General features: G+C 40.5%; 1 protein-coding gene across 2 annotated transcripts in view; it reads left to right on the forward strand.

Moving 5' to 3' along the window:
• The window catches only part of btbd11b (BTB (POZ) domain containing 11b), a 75,891-nt gene that overhangs the window by 28,328 nt on the left and 28,306 nt on the right, over positions 1 to 19,257 (forward strand). The gene's annotated exons all lie outside the window — the stretch shown is intronic.

Here is a 19,257-nt window from a genome sequence, read left to right on the forward strand (position 1 = left end):
GAAGAATATTTCCCTCAAACATTTCCATTAATTGCACGGTTCCATTTTTTAAAACTAAAATCCGTATTGTAGTTTGTATTATATTAGATAGTGTATTGAAAAACTAATGTTAGCTGGAGCAATATAAATCAATTTTTTTCCATGCCTATTTTTGTGTAATGCTTCCAAAATATCAGAACACAGAAATATACTATATGTTTCCAATAAGTGCCCATATGGTGATTACAGTTTAAATCATACTTTGAGTGACTGTCTCTGTTGAAACATGACTATTATATGATGTAAAAAATTACATTCATGCCACATAAAACACAGAAGTAGCAAGAAGTACTTTTTCACTAAATATCCAAAATCATTCGCGATTATGCAGTGATGCTGAAGTAGGATTTTTAAGTCTCCCACCTGCTTCAAACACTTTCTGTAGTATCATAGCCTCTCCTCAACAGCCGAGGCCTGTGGGACATTTTCCCTTTTATATTTGGACAAGGACAAACAGGCTTTTCACACCTGAACACCTGCAGGTTAGAAACTGTACACACCTGCAGAGAAAATCAGCGTGTGACCTTTTGAACTATACTTCATTCTTCATTGCTGCTCTGGCGGTGTTGTTTCTTGTTATCTTCACCTGGTCACATGGCAAGTGCGGGTTGGCAGGTGTTATGGGTGGTATCAGATATAACTCTCCCTGCTGAGGACCTTAGACAAACCACTCAATTAATTTTTGAGATGAAAAGTGAACCAGAGAAAAGTCATCCCTGCTCATTAACCGCTGTAGCTTAAAAATCTGCATTAGCATAATACTGTTGACTTTGACGTGACAAGGACATTAACATTGTGACTTTTGTAAAGGTTGGATCAGGTTCCAAAAAGTGCAAACAGAATAACTTTGTGTTCACTGTAACTTCCATAAATGACAGCTTTGTCCTTTGTTTTTTGTTTTTTTGTCAAGAGATGTGGTTTTTCCCAAGGCCTATGCAGAAAGTGGGAGAAAGAAAAAAGGGGGAAGGAGGGACTGTGCCCAGCAGTTTGCATGCTGTAGTCATTAGTTGGTGTGGTGGGAAGTTTTATTGCTTCCCACTTTTGTCAAGTCAATCCAACAATTTACTCTGCTGCACTCATTCCCTTTCCCCTGTCAATTACATGTACAACTCTTTCTTCTGTGGACATTTCTGGTCAATCAGTGTAATGTTCTGGATGGGTGACCCAGTGGTCTGTCAGCCCTCCGGCTGAGGCTGCGCAATTCCTCGAGTCAACATGAGGGTGGTTGGAGCTCTTAACTGGATGGCTGCAGGCCAGTGGCTAGGATAACCTCCAGCAATTGATGTCATTGTGGCTTTTCTGGTATCAACGCCCTCTGGATGTATGCTCAGCCACGGTAGTTTGTTTTTGCAGGGCAACAGAAAGTAGAAACACCATCCGAGCATTTTTTGGAGGCTTCCTTTGTCCCTGTCTTCTTATTTCATCCCACATGTAGCCGCTGTTTTCTAAACACATGCTAAGCTAGATGGGAGAAAAAAAGCTACATGAAGTCAAATGTGGACTGTGGACTTTAAAACACTGATTACAGGGGTTGACAACAAAGACCTATTTTGGTGCTGTAAAACTTGCTGACCTGGAGCTGACGGGGAACGATTGTGTTTCACATTCTCCTGCAGGCTGTTCTGCCCTGCTCACACAGGCCGGGGGCAGACACACTATCGCTTTTTCCAACCAAAGAGCACTGGCTACTGAGCCCCAACCTTCAGGATGTATTTTTGTCACTTCTGCATGTGGACTTGGACATCACAAGGTCATTGCAAGAGACAGCAGAAGCCTTTTTACGGGTGATTGATAGTCACATCTTGGCAGGTTGTATCTCCACGATACGTCAGGGGAAGTGACTGTCAGTAGCTGGCTGTACTGTCTCCAGATCCTCTCAGGTCTATTGACTGTCAATCACTGTCTCCCTGTTTTCATTGATTTCCTCTCCACTCTTCCTATAGCCAACCCATCACTCCTCACATTGTGATCTAGCTCTTTACTGGTTTAAATATGAGTCAGGAGGGTAATGGCCTCATTTCAAACACCTTTTTGTCAAAAGAGGAAACAGGCTTTTCTAATTACTGCTGACCTGAATGTGTAATTCAAGCCCCTGAATTTCAGCACATTTCATATGTAATTCCTGCAATTTTGGATTACACACATCACACTTCCTGTGTTATTAATGCTTTATTATCCTCTTCGTCCTGTTTTAATATAGGACAACAGAGTCTTGTTCATTTAGCCAGAGTGTGTTACTCAGTACAGTCGTTTCAACACAGCTAAAGTAGAGAAAACACACACTTATCCATTGCATGTTCATGCATGCGTGCACAGTCACATGCACGCATGCACAAATCCACAAGTGTGGAAGCCGTCTGGTGTGAAGGCGTGTCTGTGGAGTCACATTACCTGTCATTCAGGAGATTGTTGTTTGATGAGCTGAATCCTGCTTCTCAGCTCTCTGCTTGTTATTTTCTACTTATGGACCCAAGGTGCTTCTTGCATCTGCGACTGATATCTTCTCATCTCCCAGTGCTATGGCGACTGTATCACAGACTTTTCTTTGTCTTGACCTAGAGTAAATAACTGGATCACCGGCTCCATCCCCTCAGGGAGGATATGAATGGCTTGCCAGTCATTCGTTGGCAAATAAACATTCTCTGGCAAATATAAATTCGCTGCAGGGGTGAAGAAGCACCGGTGTGACACAAGCTGCTATTCTGACAGTCCAAAGTCCACTGGCTTTTTTTCCATTCACAAGCTGACAGTAGAGTCAAATGAATCCAATCATTTTCTTCTTATATTCAGTGAAGTACTTCCTGTAATAAATTCCATTTCTTTTATTCACTAAACGCAGTATTTAGACCATTAAACTATCGTGCTTTAAAGATCAGGCTCTTTGTTCTCTCATTACATTAGCATAGCAGTGAATGGCACGGTCTTTCTTCATCTAAATGAACTTTATTGATCATTTGAACACAACAGAAAATAAAGCAATATTAGTTAAGCATGCTTACACATCACCAGTGCCCTTGATGCTTCTGTTCCATTTAAAATCACACATAGATGATTAGCAGTGTAATTGTTATGCAGCATTTTCTTGTAATTTGTTGTCCTTGTTTTGCTGTGTCTGTGGATATTGAACTTTTGTCTGTGTATGTAGTTTTCATTATAGTTTCCCCAAAATCGAAACTTAATTAAAAACAGGTACTTAAGGTACTTAGGTTTGCTCAGTTTTTTTTCTCTTTTATTAGTTCAATGGAAAGCAATAGGCTGCCAAGCATACATCTTGAATAGCTCCCATTAATTATATGAGATTCAGTACAAATGCATGGAAATGATTCTACATTATGAGCATTCTGCAACTCCTTTAAATGTGAAAATGTAACCTTTGAATGTGCATGCAATGTTTTATTTTGCACATATTTAGTTTTAGCTTCAACATTAAAAGGTAATGAGTCAGTGTGGAAGTATTTAAATGTCACTCATATTATTTAAAATATAAACAAACCTGAGCATTATTTGTTTTCTGTCCAAGCATTTCCTGGATTGAGAGGATTTGTTAAGTACCTTCATTAGTTTCTTGGTACAAATATGAAGCTTTTCACTCATATTAAGGTTAAAATGTAACAAAGAAGTAATGCATTACTTCAATCCCTCAGCCTTAATCCTGTGTGCTTCTTCTTGTCTGAGATGACAGTGTATGTGGTGTAAATCAATACGTTTCAATTTGTTCTCTTTGTAATGGTGACTGGCTGTTTGTCCTTCTCGCACTGAGGCATTTTTTTTATTCGAAGTGGGTGTGTGGAAGGGACTGTGAGACTGGAAATAAAGGATCAATGAATGACTTAATTCAACAAACAATAGCTATATATTTCAGCAGCCTGCTTCACATTTGGAGACAAAGGTATTAGTGACCGCATACACAGGTATCCAGGCTTTCTGTGATAATAAGGATTTGGAGAAAACACCACTTCTGTTTCTTTTGTGCTTAAACAGGATCATGCACACCACTTGCAACTGGACTGAGCAGAGTCACATGGCACCATGCTTTATTAGGTTAAGGTTCCTACTTTCTTTGCAAACCTTGCACACTGCCACTCTATACTTACAGGTTTGTCAGGAGTTAGGGGTCCCAGTCATACCTGGGGCCTCAATCAGTTGTTTGCCTTGCCTGATGAGAAGTGGTACCTCAGCTTCTAAGTATTATTTTTGTATTGGATGTGTTTAGCTGAATTTAGTGAAGGAGGTGCAGGACACAGACTTTGTGAAAAACCAGAGTTTAGTCATAGCAAATGGGAATTTCACACTAAAGATATTGTGCAGGATTTTAGAGGTAGCTGCGTTACCTTCAGGGACACACCAGCTGTTTTGTTTTACCAGTTAACACTTGATTTAGACATGCAGGTTTTGGTTTGATAACATGTACCTACTTTATAATCACTAGTATTATTAGTCTATAAAAGAGAAACTGATATCAAAACACACCTTGAGATAAAAAAAAAAAAACCAGTATTAGTCTTGTCATCTAACTCTTGGGAGGGAGTGCTTTTCCCAAGAAGTTCCTTTAAAGACTGATCCACTTACCTGTGAGTAATTGTGGTCTCCACCCAATCTGCTACATTGTGCAACCATCAAACACCTCAATGCAATCTACATAAATCACTACATATTGTGCATGCCAGCAATGCGTATGTAAACATATAACTGCCAAAGAGGCAATCTCACACTATTATCTCTTAAGGAAGTGTCTCTAGTGCCCTTTTCACTCCAGCAAACTGCTCAAACACTCCTGCTGCTCCCTCAGGCACACCATATGCTTTAACGTCCTCTCAAGAGTTTCTAAGTCATTGGCTGGTGCTCTTGAGCTTGATTTTACAACAAAGTGTTGCTATTCAACTGCGACTTAATCTTTCAAGTCTTGCTGCTTCACCTCGACTTTCAACTCATTCCTTACACCTAAGTATTTTCTTTTCACACACCCCCTCTGTGCATGTGCCCATCCCAAAGTGAGCTCCTCAGAATTCACACCCACCACGATCGACAGGTCTCACCAAAACAAATGAGCCTTTCCCTTGCAATTTACCTGCACACTTTTATGTTTCATTAGTGTCCTCGTCAAAGTGATGGTTTTCTTTCTGGGAGCTAACAAATTAGTTTCATTTCCTCTCAGTTCTAGCTTGTTACACTGTTGTTGCTTGGTGTCATGAGACAGACAAATTTCTATCTAAATGCTATGTTGTAGAATAGATCCCCATCTAAACCAGCTGTATTGCTACATTTACACACACAGCTGCTAAAGACACGTTTCTCTGTTGATGGCACCTGACGTATTGAAATGTTGTTTAGTTGTCAATCATCCGTTTACTTTGAGGTGACTGGGGGAGTGAGAGAACCACATAGAGAACATAAATTAGAAAATGTGGAAATGCATGAAGTGGTTAATATAAACTATTACTACCCTTACAAAGCACCTTACATGAAAGGAGTCATGTTAGCAGACTGTGTGCAATCAGACATGCTAATCTCTAGAAACCCCACCCCTACCTTTTTAAGGTGCTCACACGCTTCGTTGACACGGCATGTTTTTTGTCCCTGTGCAAATACACGTACTAATACCAAATCTACACAGAATAATTGAAGACCACGAGTGTGACTGATCGAGCAGCGGTTTAAGTTTGATCTTCTCTCTAATTGGAACAGGCAGCTGAGTATTTTGGAAAACTCTAAGAAAAGGCGGATTTCAGTTTAAGGCGTTGGTCCTTCATGCTTACACTCTCCATCAACTCCTTGGCTGTAATACCCCTGGCTGCCAAGTCAGCATTATATAATGCATATGAGAGTGTGTACTGTGAAAACACAGGAGACTGCTCTTATTAGCTTAATGGCAGTAAGTAATGCAAACAGAGAAAATCATTTACAAAAGTCATTACTTTTCAAGCAGTGCAACATGACTGAAGAATGGATGGGAAAATCAAAAGTCTATTAATACCAGTGCTCAGACTTTTGCCACAAGACTGTTGACAGCATGATATTAAACTGTGACAGGCCCTTGGGTGTTTCTACTCTCATTTTTGCTGAAGAAGATATAGGACTCATAAGCATTCCACAAGGCTTATAAGTAAATGGCCTGTATTTGTATAGCGCTTTACTAAGACCCCAAAGCACTTTTAACACAACCAGTCATTCGCACACTGGTGATGGCAGCTACATTGTAGCCACAGCCACCCTGGGGCGCACTGACAGAAGCGAGGCTGCCGGACACTGCCGCCACCGGGCCCTCTGACCACCACCAGTAGGCAACAGGTGAAGTGTCTTGCCCAAGGACACAACGACCGAGACTGTCCAAGCCGGGGCTCGAACCGGCAACCTTCCGATTACAAGGCGAACTCCCAACTCTTGAGCCACGATCGTCCGTACAAGAATTATTTTGTCCTTTGTGCAATTAACTGTCCAACAAGATTTTTGTGCATTAGAAGTCAAACACTCATTGGCATCTGTGGAGAACATTTGAAAAGCAAGCTAACACAACACCCATTTGGGATCATTCGTTGTTCTTCTTCATGCGTAGCTTCTCCAATATACCTTGACATGGATACTTTCTGTTAATGCCTTTAAGGGGGGTTAATGCAAGTAGCTGCAATTTTCAAAACGTGTCCAGTGTGCAGCCCTTCTCAGGCCGATTCACTTCAAAGTCACACTATCATTCTCCGTGAAGAAACCCACACATATGCAGATTTAATTTCACTTTTAAAAGGTCAGTTTAAGAAAAAAAAAATCAAGCTCTTGGGGTTTGGCCCCTTTCCATTTCTGGCTGCGCAGCCAAGTGTATTAAGCTGCACAAATGAAGTGCCACAGTCAACCAAGCAGAAAAATAACTTGTGCTTGCCTCTGTTAGCTAGGGCGGGGTCGGTCCGGGTCAGCTTTGGACTCTCTAGTGCCTGGGGCGGCTTGGACCTGAAGACTGTTAATTACCACTGATGAGTTGAGCGTGAGTGACCTGATGATGATGGACTATATATCTTCCTCACAGAAAAGGGAATGATATGGGAATCAGTGCTTTGATGGGACATGTGGGGAAATGTGGCTGCACTGGTTAGAGGGGTGTAGCAGCAGATATGCATTTTGATGATGTATAAATAATTACTGAGGGAAGAAGAATTTTGCACTGATGAAGAGAAAGGGGAACCACTCCATAGCTCCCACAAGTGCTAGTTTCTGGTGCTGTATATTTTATTTCTCAAAAAACACATAGACCTTTAAATAACTTTAATGCACTCTTTGAACTACACAGTGCACTCCTGTTTGTGTCTTTAAAAGACTCCAGTATCCTTGTTTTGCTGTTTTAAACTTTTGAGTGAACCCCACCTCATAAACTAAGTTAAATGCTGCACTTGGCCATTTCAACAATGACTCCCTTTTTTGCATTTATATTCCTGGCACGCAATGGGTATGAATCTACAGGGTGAAGCTGGAACAGAGGAAAAGTGTGCATTTGCATGTGCGCATGCTACAGATGTGTATGTAGGCAGGGGTGTGTTTGTATGTGAGCATGGCGTGCACATTCCCGCTCCATGTCCATGTGTTTGGATTTGAAGCGGGTGCTCTCTGCCAGCTGTTTTTCCCCACCCTTTTTTTCCTTCTCACAGCAGAGCTAGTGTACCTGGGAGAGAGAGGATGAGAAAACTTGTGGGGGAGAACTTGATGGAGCAGACGGGAGACCCAGCCTACCAACTGCCTGCAGCTGACTGGAGTCAGTTGATGCAGGGGAGTCACCCAAAATACGATAGGCTCAATATTTGCTTTGGCCTGGTTTCCCTGTTTTGGTAAAATATGGACTGTTGGCATGAGCTGTGACAGTTTTAACCTGCAATAACAACTACTTAGGGAGCACATCCTTGGTTGAAACTTTACCTTTCCTGCTAAGGCCTCCATGTGATGCACAAAGTAGCAGCATAGTTTGTAGCTCTTTTGTGTTTAGTGTGCTTTTGAAAGATGGCCGATTTAGTGGGCGATATTGCAAATTGCTCAATTATAGTTTGGCCGATGTTCATCCATATGTATGAGTGCGCTTGTTCATGCACAAGACTTAACAAAAAGCCCACTGTTTTCCTGTCAGACTTTCCACATTTTCCATAATAACCAATACAGCTGAGGCAACCAGGGCTCTTCCCCTGAGGTTCTAATATTGCTGAAAATTGAATGATTACATGTCAGACACGAGTGCTCTCCCCATTATAAAATTGACAGGAATATTTGAAGCCTTGTGAGGGTCATCCCTCGATGGAGGGTCAGAGGGAAGTGTAGAAGCAGCAGGAAGCGGCACACAGCCCCAAGCTTCATCATTCTCTGCCAGGCATGGCCCACTTCCATGCTGTGTCTGTGCTACAAGCAGCCACTTTGCAGAGTCAGAGTGATAGATTACGCTAGGTGAGTTAAACAATTATGGAGTAATTTGGAACTCAGTGCCTCATAAATTGTTAGTCCCTGACCCTGAAACAAGTCTTGCAAGAGTAATGATTCAGTATTCTCAAAAGAAAGTCAGATTAGTCACTCAAGCTAATCTTTGATGCTAATAATGACAGCATTTGGGGCGTGTCAGGGACTCCTGTGCTGTTTTAATGGATTGCATTTATATAGCACCAAAATTCCACTATTCATTCACTCTCACATTCACACACACTGCAGTACGCAAGCTACAGTTGTAGCCACAGCTGCCCTGGGGCAGAAGCGAGGCTGCCATATCGCCTACTGGCCAGAGGGGCCATCACCAGGTGGTAGGTGAAGTGTCTCGCCCAACAACAACAACCGGGACTGTCCGAGCTGGGGCTCGAACCGGCAACCTTCCGGTTACAAGACAAACTGCCAGCTCTTTGAGCCACGATTGCCCGATTGCCATATCTGCTGTGTTGGAAGGTTTTAAAAGAAGGCTTGCAAAACCATAAACATTCAAACTTACACACTTGTGTCAAGAGATAAAGTTAAACACACACACACACACACACACCACTGTGACATTGCATTTTTATCCTCAGAAGAATAAGAGCAGAGTAAGAAGACCGTCGTAGTGTACACTGTGCAGGATGTTATCATGCAGGTGGCTGATAACTGACTCATCTGTCGACCGTAAATATAATAAACTGGCATAAATCGGGTATGAGGGAACAGGACATGCCATAGACGTGTCTCTGTAGTGACGCACAAGATGGCAGGGGTCTAGCTTGTCTGCTGGGATGGCAGCAGTTATCAGATTATTTCCGCCAGTTTTCAGACATGAGACTCCTGGGAGGAGCAAGGGATAAAAATAGAGATAAATTTTGTGGCCAGCAGTTCCGTGGTGGTAATGATTGGACATCACACATAGAGTAACCTTTAGGTGTAAATTTGTGTCTTAACATTTAAGATGTCGACACAAACAACAACAAATAAACCTAACCAATCACTGGATTCAGATGACCAAGTGGTCTGTGTTGGAAGCACAAAACAAACTGTGCTCCACAGGAGAAGTAGAGGAAGCATAACGCAGGTGTTATTCTGTATTATTCACATTGTTAATAAAACCCAGAAAAGGCCAAAACTGACAACATATTATTCAGCCTCACAATATGTTCTGACTTCACCAGACTGTGGCCCTCAGCTTCAAGCTTATTTGTTTCAACAGTGGCCTGTAAAATATACCTTCAAAAACCTCTGCAATGGCAGCACCCCTGCCTCACAACAAGTAAGAAATATGAAATTTCTATGATTAAAAAATATGACAATTGCACAGAGAATGTTATATGGTATTCTCTGCACTTTGAGAGCCAAGGATTGTGTGAAAATAATATTTGTAGACGTTGAAGGGGACACCCCAGTAGTGTTATCTTCCTTGCTGATCTACAGGGTACAGGGTGCATTACAGGTGGAAAAACTAAGTGGGTGCCTACACACCCAAACTAGAATTACTCATTATGAAGTGACGTCATGTGTTCCACATGTTATCAAATGAGAGGACTGTACTGCAAAGCAAGATTTCATCTTACCCAGTTAACTTCAGGGTTCACCCTGTGACTTCAGTAGTACTAATGCTGTCTTACCTGGATTTATTGGCACGGTAACTTGCTGCGAATCTAACTGTGGAGCAGGTTATCTATTAGAGATCAACAGGCATGAAATCACTGCCTATTGACCAATCAGTTTTCTGGAACTGAGCGCTACATTTGAATTCTGTTTTTTGAACCATTAAAGAGCACAAAGGCTGAAGCTGAAATAAGTCTTTTAACCAGCAGGGAATTGATGAAGTGGCTCTAGTTGTATAAACAACTCACTTTATAGATGATCAACAATCCTGCTGTCGTATGATGCTGCTTTTTTCATGAACTCACATCATCTCTGCTGAGGGTGGGCTAGTTACAATCACAGGAAACCCTGTGATAGTGTAATGAGGAGTCAAACAATAAAAGTACTGTAACTTTGTAGAAAGCCCCCCAAAAACATTTCAAAGGAAAATGACCCAAATGAAAGACACTCAAAGGTAAAGCTAAAAATGCAAAATCCAAATCTGTATTTTGAGAGGTCAAAAACATGAAGCTACCAGCGAGGAACATGATTCCAAAAAAGGAACAGGCCGTGGAACAATCCAAAAGAGCTAACACAAAGAGATCAACAGTAATGCTAGAAAGTCCAAAAGAAAACACCGGGAATGCAGAGGGCAGTACAAGACTTGGGGAAATAACTGAGCATAACAATCTGCCACAGTGGGATTGGGAAGAGGAAACAGGTGGAGAACACAGGTGATGCAGGCAAAACAAACAACGATAGAAGATTACTAAAGGAAATGAAACTGACAAATGGACAAACCAAAAATTACAAAATAGGAAAAGAAATATTTTAAAGTAAAACATGACAACAATGCAAAAACATATCACAAACATATAGTTTAAAATGAGGCTTAATATTTTCCTTTTAACCACTGTGAACTGTAGTTGTCATCAAGTGTTACTCAGGCAGGTGTAAAAGTGTAGGGGGAATGTTTTCACATTTGAAATGTTCAAGTTCTGTTTTATAGCAGCTGAACCTCTGTGTTGAGTCAAAATAAACTGCTCATTTTCAGTGGGATGATTGTTGACTCTGGTCTCTTCATGGAATTTGTTAACAGTAAAAATATTACCACAGCTGCCCCGTGTCTCCGTGATGACATTTCAAATATAATTTCTCCTATACATCATCCACTGATGTATACAGCGTCCCTGTGGATTACAAATCCCGATGTCATCATTCGTCACTTGTCCTTACATCCATCGCCGTGTCTAATGGAAGAACTCAACTCTGTTTGCAGATATGAATCTACACTTAATCCCAGTAACATGCAACAAACATGGCATTTCCAATAAGGAGGCAGAGAGCATGATTCAACGTATTCTAGGCAATACTATCCTGACCAGTAATCTAAATATGTGCCAAGCACTTCCTGGGAAACCTTCATCTCATAGGTACACGCACATAACAGACACATGCAGTCAGACTGAGACACACACATGTGATGCAGACACTCATGGACAGAAATAAACATTGAACTGTGCATATATTGCACACAGGCAGTGACTGCACCTTTGCTGCCTGAAGCACTTACTGTCTTATCTACTTTGGGCTTTGCTTCACATTTATGGAATTTTAATGTCCAAGAGCCTTTTTCACTTAAAAGCTCCAAATGTTTACAAGCAGCTCCAAATGATGTCATCCCATTTAAAAATGACCCAAAGGGAAAAATCCCCTCGCAGCAAATCTCATTTTATGACATTAGTCATATCCTTTAATTACTCCAGTGCCCTCGGTGCTAAATGAGCAATTACTTTAGAACACTGTTGCATTTAGCATGACTGCTTCATGTATTTGTTGAAAATTCAGAGTCTTCTCTTTTTTTTCTGCATAATTCATATGTGCTCTCTTTTTTTATTTTGACTGCGTGCAGGAGATTTCATTTTTTCCCCCTTAAATTCCTACCTACATCAGATTATGTGAGGTAACGGCAAGAAGGAAAATACCATTGCACTTATTTTTAGGACTCTCCCAAATGCTTGTAGAGAAGCAGTGCAGGACGAGCGGAGAGATTACGGCTCAGTGACTTCAGATTTTTCCCTGCTGCTGATTGCCAGTGTTGTCTGGAAAGCATCCTGCGGGAAGCGTGCAACTCACGGATATTACACACAGACTTATTACCCTTGACAGAAGAAATGAGATGAAAAGAGAGAAATAATAGTGAAAGCAGCACTACCTCAGGGTGGAATAACACACAGCCAGCAGGCAGTGCTGGTTTCTCTTTGATTGGAGAAGATTGCATAATTCTAGTTGTGCCCTTGTTGTGTGTCGGTCACCCGTCACAAGTCCTCTGTGTGTGTGTGTGTGTGTGTGTGTGTGTGTGTGTGTGTGTGCGTGTGCGTGTGACTTTGGGTGTAGGGTTTGTGATTTTTTTGTTTACTTCTATGGTATGTTACTCTCTGTTTCCTTTTTTAGCTCTTAGTTCCTGTGTGTTGCTATTTGCAGCAATTTCGCAGGCACTATCTTGAGAAAGCCGGCATTTATTCCTTAAAAATTGCAGATTCTGGGACTCTCCTCAGCTCTTTCTGGGACAGTGGCGCAGCTGCCCCTCTGTTGGTCTTCCTTGGTCTCTTGTGTTCTGGGGGCCTCTGGATGTCTGGAGTTTTGATCTCCTCCATACCTGCTTCACACCCTGGAGGATGGGGCTGTGGCCCCCCCACACCCTCTAGCTGATCATTACATGAACCTTTTAAAAACAAGCACGTTCATGCTCACAGGTGTACACATGGGTGCTCACACACACAAACTACACCCTCCTTGGCTCCTACCTCAAAGCACACTGTGTGCTGTCGATATTACGTGCTGCACAATAATGTTTAATATTTAGTATTTACTGTTATATTCCCATATATCATCGTGATGTTGTTTATTGTATTGCTCTCGTTTTCTTCTGCTTGTTTTCTTTTTTCTTTCTCAACAGGTGATCCAGGTGATTGATAGATGTATTTTTTTTGTCTACTTATTTAGTTGGTTTTTGTTTTTTTGCCCTTTATCCCCGTCCCTCCTCTCCGCTGTTTTTTCCCCTCTTCCTTTCTCCCTTTTCTTTTCCTCATTCAAGTCTGTCCCGTATCTAGCAAGTGAAAATAAAAAAATAAATAAAATAAACAATAAAAGGTGAATCAAATAGACCATTACGGCAAAGCTGGGATGGTCCATTTGGTAAAGTAAATCCGTTGGGCATCTTTCCTCGCCTTTAGACAATAATTCTGATGGCAAAAGAGCCAAACGGGACAGGCAAAGAAAAAAAAGAAATTGCAGATTTATTATCCATAGTTCAGTCAGCTTTTGTTATGCTGCTCAATTAAGTTTACTGTTTACAAGACGTGAGATTTCTACAATTTTGATGTCTAAATTGTAAAAACAAAAAGCAAAAAGAAGATACTTACTACCAGATACTACTAATAAAGGAGAGTCTTACAAAAGCTAGCCCAGTTAATGGCTGAATAGTCAGTATAAGAGCTTAACGAGCTGTGGTAAATAAATGTGGAAAATATTAGTGAGAAATTTGAAATTCAGATTATCTGTGTTTAAGTGAATTTATATTAAAAAATTTGATGTCCATGTTTTTCCAGTATTTCTTTTAATGGCACCCAACATGAGAGATAGATTTGAATTAATTTGCATTAATGTGCAATTTCTTCATTAAATGATATGTAATTATAGTGGAAAAATGCACTACAGCTGAGAAAAACACTTCATATTTATAGCTATAAACTTAAAAGATATTGCATTTACAATTAAAAGTACAAATGGTTGCCCATTTGTACTTTTAAAAGACCTGGTTTCATTTTGACCACTTGCAAACTTAAGTTCACTATTCTGTCTCCATTAGTCAATTTTTGGGGTCTATTTTTCTGTCCGTTAGCTCCAGAGGAAAATATCTAGGCCTTTACCTTCAAAAATCTCCCTTTTTTCTCATTTTCTTTTAGAGATTTACAGAAAGCATCCAACAAGTTTATCAGAGTGTACCTGCAGCAGCCTAGGCTAGAGGTTTTCAGGTTGGCCTGTAGGCCAAATGTTCCTTTATTGTGAATGCAATATGGTAAATGGCCTGCATTTGTATAGCGCTTTACTTAGTCCCTAAGGACCCCAAAGCTACATTCTACATTCAGTCAGTCACCCATTCATTTACACACTGGTGATGAAGCTACATTGTAGCCACAGCTGCCCTGGTGGCGCACTGACAGAGGCGAGGCTGCCGGACACTGGCGCCACCAGGCCCTCTGACCACCACCAGTAGGCAACGGGTGAAGTGTCTTGCTCAAGGACACAACGACCGAGACTGTCAGAGCTGGGTCTCGAACCGGCAACCTTCCGATTTCAAGGCGAACTCCCAACTCGTCTACATATTAAAGGCAGAATGCACTGAATTGATTGTAATCTGTCTATTTGCTTCCTGATTTGTCAGTGTGTAATGGACTTGCTTCAAACAAGGTCAATGATGAGGTGTGACCTCAATCAAAAGAATCTAATCGAAGACAAGAGCGAATCGCGCTAACAACTGAAGCAGAAACACTGTAAAGGGCAAGGTGAAAAAAAGCTTGCCACGTTGTCGAAGCTTCAGAAAGCACGAGCTAATTGTGTCCCTGAAGGTGTGAGACAGTGACTCTATCAGCTTGTAGTGGCATCATTGTTGTATTTCTAACACACCCATGACCTCTGTGTGGAGGAGGGGTGTCAATAAAGGATCAATGTAATGCTGTATTCATTTTTAGATTCATTATATGAAACAGGCGCAGGATTTGTTTTCAGTGGGCTCTCTCCTTTGATCATGTGCAAACAAAAACAAACCTAAACCCACAGTTGGGACGTGTTTCCTTCGGCGGTTTACTCATACTTGTATAAGAACACATCAGGAGGCTTGTGTGCTTCCTTCGGAACAACACATCACGTAAACTCGGGAGCCTTTTCCATTCTGCATTCTGGATCATCAGCAGACTGTATCTTGAACGTGACTACAGAAGAGGAAATATTCAGTTTGGGTTTAGCTGAACACATTGTTCTACCAGCAGATCACATCCCCATGAAGTGTCTGGGATTAAGACTTTTTAATTACTGATAATTATGTGTGTGTGTCTGCTTTTGTGTGCACGCTCTTCAGCGTTGCATACAGCGTGACTTGTTATTAACTTGTTTGCAGCTCCTGTAAATGAGCATTTGTGTGAATGTATGTGTGTGTGCGTGGTTCCCTCTGCCAGTTTCCTAATTTTACCAGACATTTTGAAGGGTACATTTACTTTTTCACAGAACTCCTTCACACCCGTGTGGTGAGCACAGGTCTAAAAAATTGAAAGCTTGTGGCTACCTCAGACCATACTGTGGTTACCTGAGAACCCAAGCCAAAACCATACCTCTGGAGATTTACAGTCTACCCATGCATACCTGGTCTGTAATAAAAAAAAAATACTAGCTTTATATTTACGCCCCTTTTCTTTCTGCAGTTCAATTACTCTTGATGGCAGCCTTCAGGAGTAAGAAAGGAATTTTAACACATTTCACCGCTCTGTTTTCTGCTTTCTGTCGTGCTATGTCTCCCTCTATGATCACTTGCTCAGTATACATATGGTGGCCATCTGGCCTGGCAGAACAGTCATGGAGCCTAGCGTGGGGCAGCACTACTGTGATCCATGTACAGTAACAACATTATTAACCCTTTACAGCCAAAAAGAGTGTTTATGTCAGGCCTGTATGATTTTTTTGACTGTCTGCCCTTCTGCTTTCTTTTTCTCACTCTGCTATTTAAATAATAGGTCAGATCATCTTGTACATTTGCATTGCTTAAAGCGCTTTTTTTCTAAAACAAAGCCCCACTCTGCTTTCTCTGTACCTTATCTGCATGTAAAAAACTGAAGCCAGCGTTCCTGCAGAGCTAAAATATGTTTAGAGAAGTGCACTTCCCTGTGCGTCCCTCCAAAATAGATTTTAAATGCAGGGTAGGAGCCACATCGAGGTCAGCATTCCTGCCCCACTGCTCTAGTCAACCCTGAGAAGAGTCAGCAGATCCATACTACTACTACTACCACTGCTACTACCACTACTACTACTCCTTCCACTACTGCTAATCAAATCAACAAACATTGCAGTTTTTTTAAATTCATATACAGACTCACAGTTTAGGTAACATTTAGTGATATTTTGGGGAAGTCCTTCTAGCTGAAACGTTAAGAAAAGAAGACTAAAGTTTCATGCTTGTACATTTCTGTGAATTTAAAGGATTTGTGGTTTGAGCGCATCCAAGTTGTCACTGGGTGAGAAGTGCAGGTTGCCAGTCCATTTCACTGGGAAGATTAAAATGTGTTTATTATTGTATAAAGATTTATTTTAACCCAGACTATGAAAAAATATGAATTCACCAGGCAGGAGTGCAATAGTACACATCTATCCAAAAGTTAGTCTTGTAAAATCTAAAAAAAAACCCACAAAAAAACTGTGAATTAAGAGTTTGTAACACATGTCTCATCTCAATATATTTTAGTGGCAAACATGAAATACATTGGACCGTGCAGTGGGTCTGTGCAGCTGTCTATCACTGAATATGACTAAGGTGCATTCTGTGACATCTTAATGGGAACTCCTGCACGCGTTACTTCTTCTTCGTTGACACTGTCTTGCCTGGAGGATCATCCAGCCTCATCTCTTCAGCAACACTGAATAGCTGCCATATGGCAAACGCAACCGGCCCACTTAAAGAGAGGCAGGTGCCCGATAGGATATCTCAGTATTATATAACCTAGCGTGGTTGCCAACTATTATTTCTTTATGATTATGCACAATAATAAACTTAAAACATTATGTGAGGTAATTGAAAAACCTGAGAGCATTTCCCAAGAGATTCAAAGTGTAAAGACAGAGTGACATCTGGAGGAAGATACTCACGCAAACATAGACACAGAGAGAGCAGCCGCAGTGGCTGCCTGGCATGTAAGAGCTCCATCAGTGCCTGCCTGAGGTTAGACAGTGCCTTGCATTAGGAGGCAAAGAGCCAGTGAGTCACCTTGCCTCAGTCTATACTCAGAGCAACCACCATCACTGTCAGCTGGTTCTGCTATTTCCCTGAACGAGATTAAGGAGCATGACAGTTGAAAGATCAAATGTAATGTATGTTTGTTAGATTTTTTTTTTTACTTCTATGTTTATACACAAGTTAAAAAAGCCAGAATGATGGATCTCATTGCTTATTTACTTTTACAAACTAGTTGGCAACTTATCACGGAGACAAAGTCTGACAAACACTTGTTCTGCTGTGATGAATGTACTGTAAACAATACAGTCAGAGCAGCCATGATAATACCATTTCAGAGTTTTCTGCGTGACATTCACTAAAATTTTGTTTCTTTTGTTGGTGAATATCTAACAATAGATATGTGTGATAAAGCAGTAATACTGCAAGCAGTCCAGGGTGTACCGCACCTCTTGACCAACGACAGCTGGAATAGGCTCTGCCCTTGCTGCAACACTGAATTACAAATATGTTTAAGAAGACGGATGGATGGATGGATGGATGGATGGAAAGAATAATAGGAAGTTATGCCATAAAGGGTTATTTACGACCTGAGAAGATTTATTTATTTAGAAGTAAATGAAAGACTGTCAATGGACCAAAGCCTACTGCATCCATAAACACATATTTTTCCATCACTGTGCTATGGGGATGATATGGTGACCACTTTGGTATAATAAACAGGTTGCTGTAATATTTTGTACAAATATTGTACAGTTCCTGTTATTTTTGCTGGCTTGATGATAAATTGGCTGCATCACTTGCGGTTTATTTCAGAACTTTTGTATAACTTTACTGTGAAGACTAATTTACAGCCATCCAAAGTTGTGAATTTCAAGAAGAAAATGTAGTTGTGATATTTCTGTAATACCAGATTTATTTATTACTACAAACTATTTTTGGTGTAGTAAACCTAATACTGATGGTAAGTAGGTGTTAAGTAACTTGCCTTTAAAAAGCTGTATTCTTTTTTTAGAGAAAAAAGATATATAAATAATATGTTATGTATGTTTATCATTATCATAACTTTTTTGACAAAAAGTATCAAATTGAATTCTTTAGCCTTTTCTATTCATCTTCACAAGATGAACAAATAAATAAATAAAATTAATAATGAAAGATTTACTGGTTTAAAATGAATTAGGCTTTTTTGAAATCATTTTATTATAATTGTTGTATGTGTAGTGCATTATTGTGCTAGATCACAACTGGATGCCTTTAGTCTGGGCACATCAAAGGAAGTAGGTCATGAGTCCTGTAGGCACACTGAATGGGCTATTTACTCTGATGTATAATTGTTTGAAAGGAAAGTAAGAGGCTGGAAGGTGCCAGGGTATCCCTCCTGCTGGTTTAAATGGTTTAAGATGGATTTCCAGCAGTTTGCACAACCGCATGTCAAAGAAGGCACATTGTGAGCAATAAAAGCAATAACAAAGGTGTTTTAAAGAAATCCCTGTAGACAGGTTCCTTATGCAGAAACAGAAAGTAAGTTTCTTTTCTTTATACTCTGTCTTGCTGGTTCATGTTGGACTCTGACTGACAATGGAAGCGAGTAAGACCACCTGACACTGGTGCAGCAGATGATGACATTTTGTCCCTCAGGCTGACAGTAGCTCTCTGGTTTTACAAAGATATAGATTAGATAGTGCCAAGACTGCTGCTCTCTAGGTTTACAGGATAAGCAACTGTGACTTATTGACTGTTTTTGCACCAGGATTTTTTATTCCTTGTATAATGCACAGTGAACCACAATCATAAATAATGTATGATTACAGGTATTACCTCAGATGAGAGCTGAAACATCTTGAAAAAACTTAAGGAAGTTCAGTCGCTTTTTTTCCAAGCTCCTTAGCTCACCATGACCTAAATGACCGAGAACCTACAGACACTACGATTACAAGTATCATTTTATAAACCAGCACATTTAAAGAACTTCTTTGAGTTGATTATTAAGGCTGTTTGGGTTTTTTTTTTTTATCTCTAGGTGTTAGTAGTAGTGCTACACTTGATCTTTCTATTTGCAAATGTAAGTGAACATGCGCTCATATGTTAGAAAACATTTTTCAAAAAGTAATATTCCATGAACAGTGCATTAATTTGATGATCATTTAGATTGTCCAGTCAGTGTGTAAAAAAAACTATTACAAAAACTATTTATG

Source organism: Aulonocara stuartgranti (genome assembly GCF_965226115.1).
Source record: "Aulonocara stuartgranti genome assembly, chromosome: 7".
NCBI lineage: Eukaryota > Metazoa > Chordata > Actinopteri > Cichliformes > Cichlidae > Aulonocara > Aulonocara stuartgranti.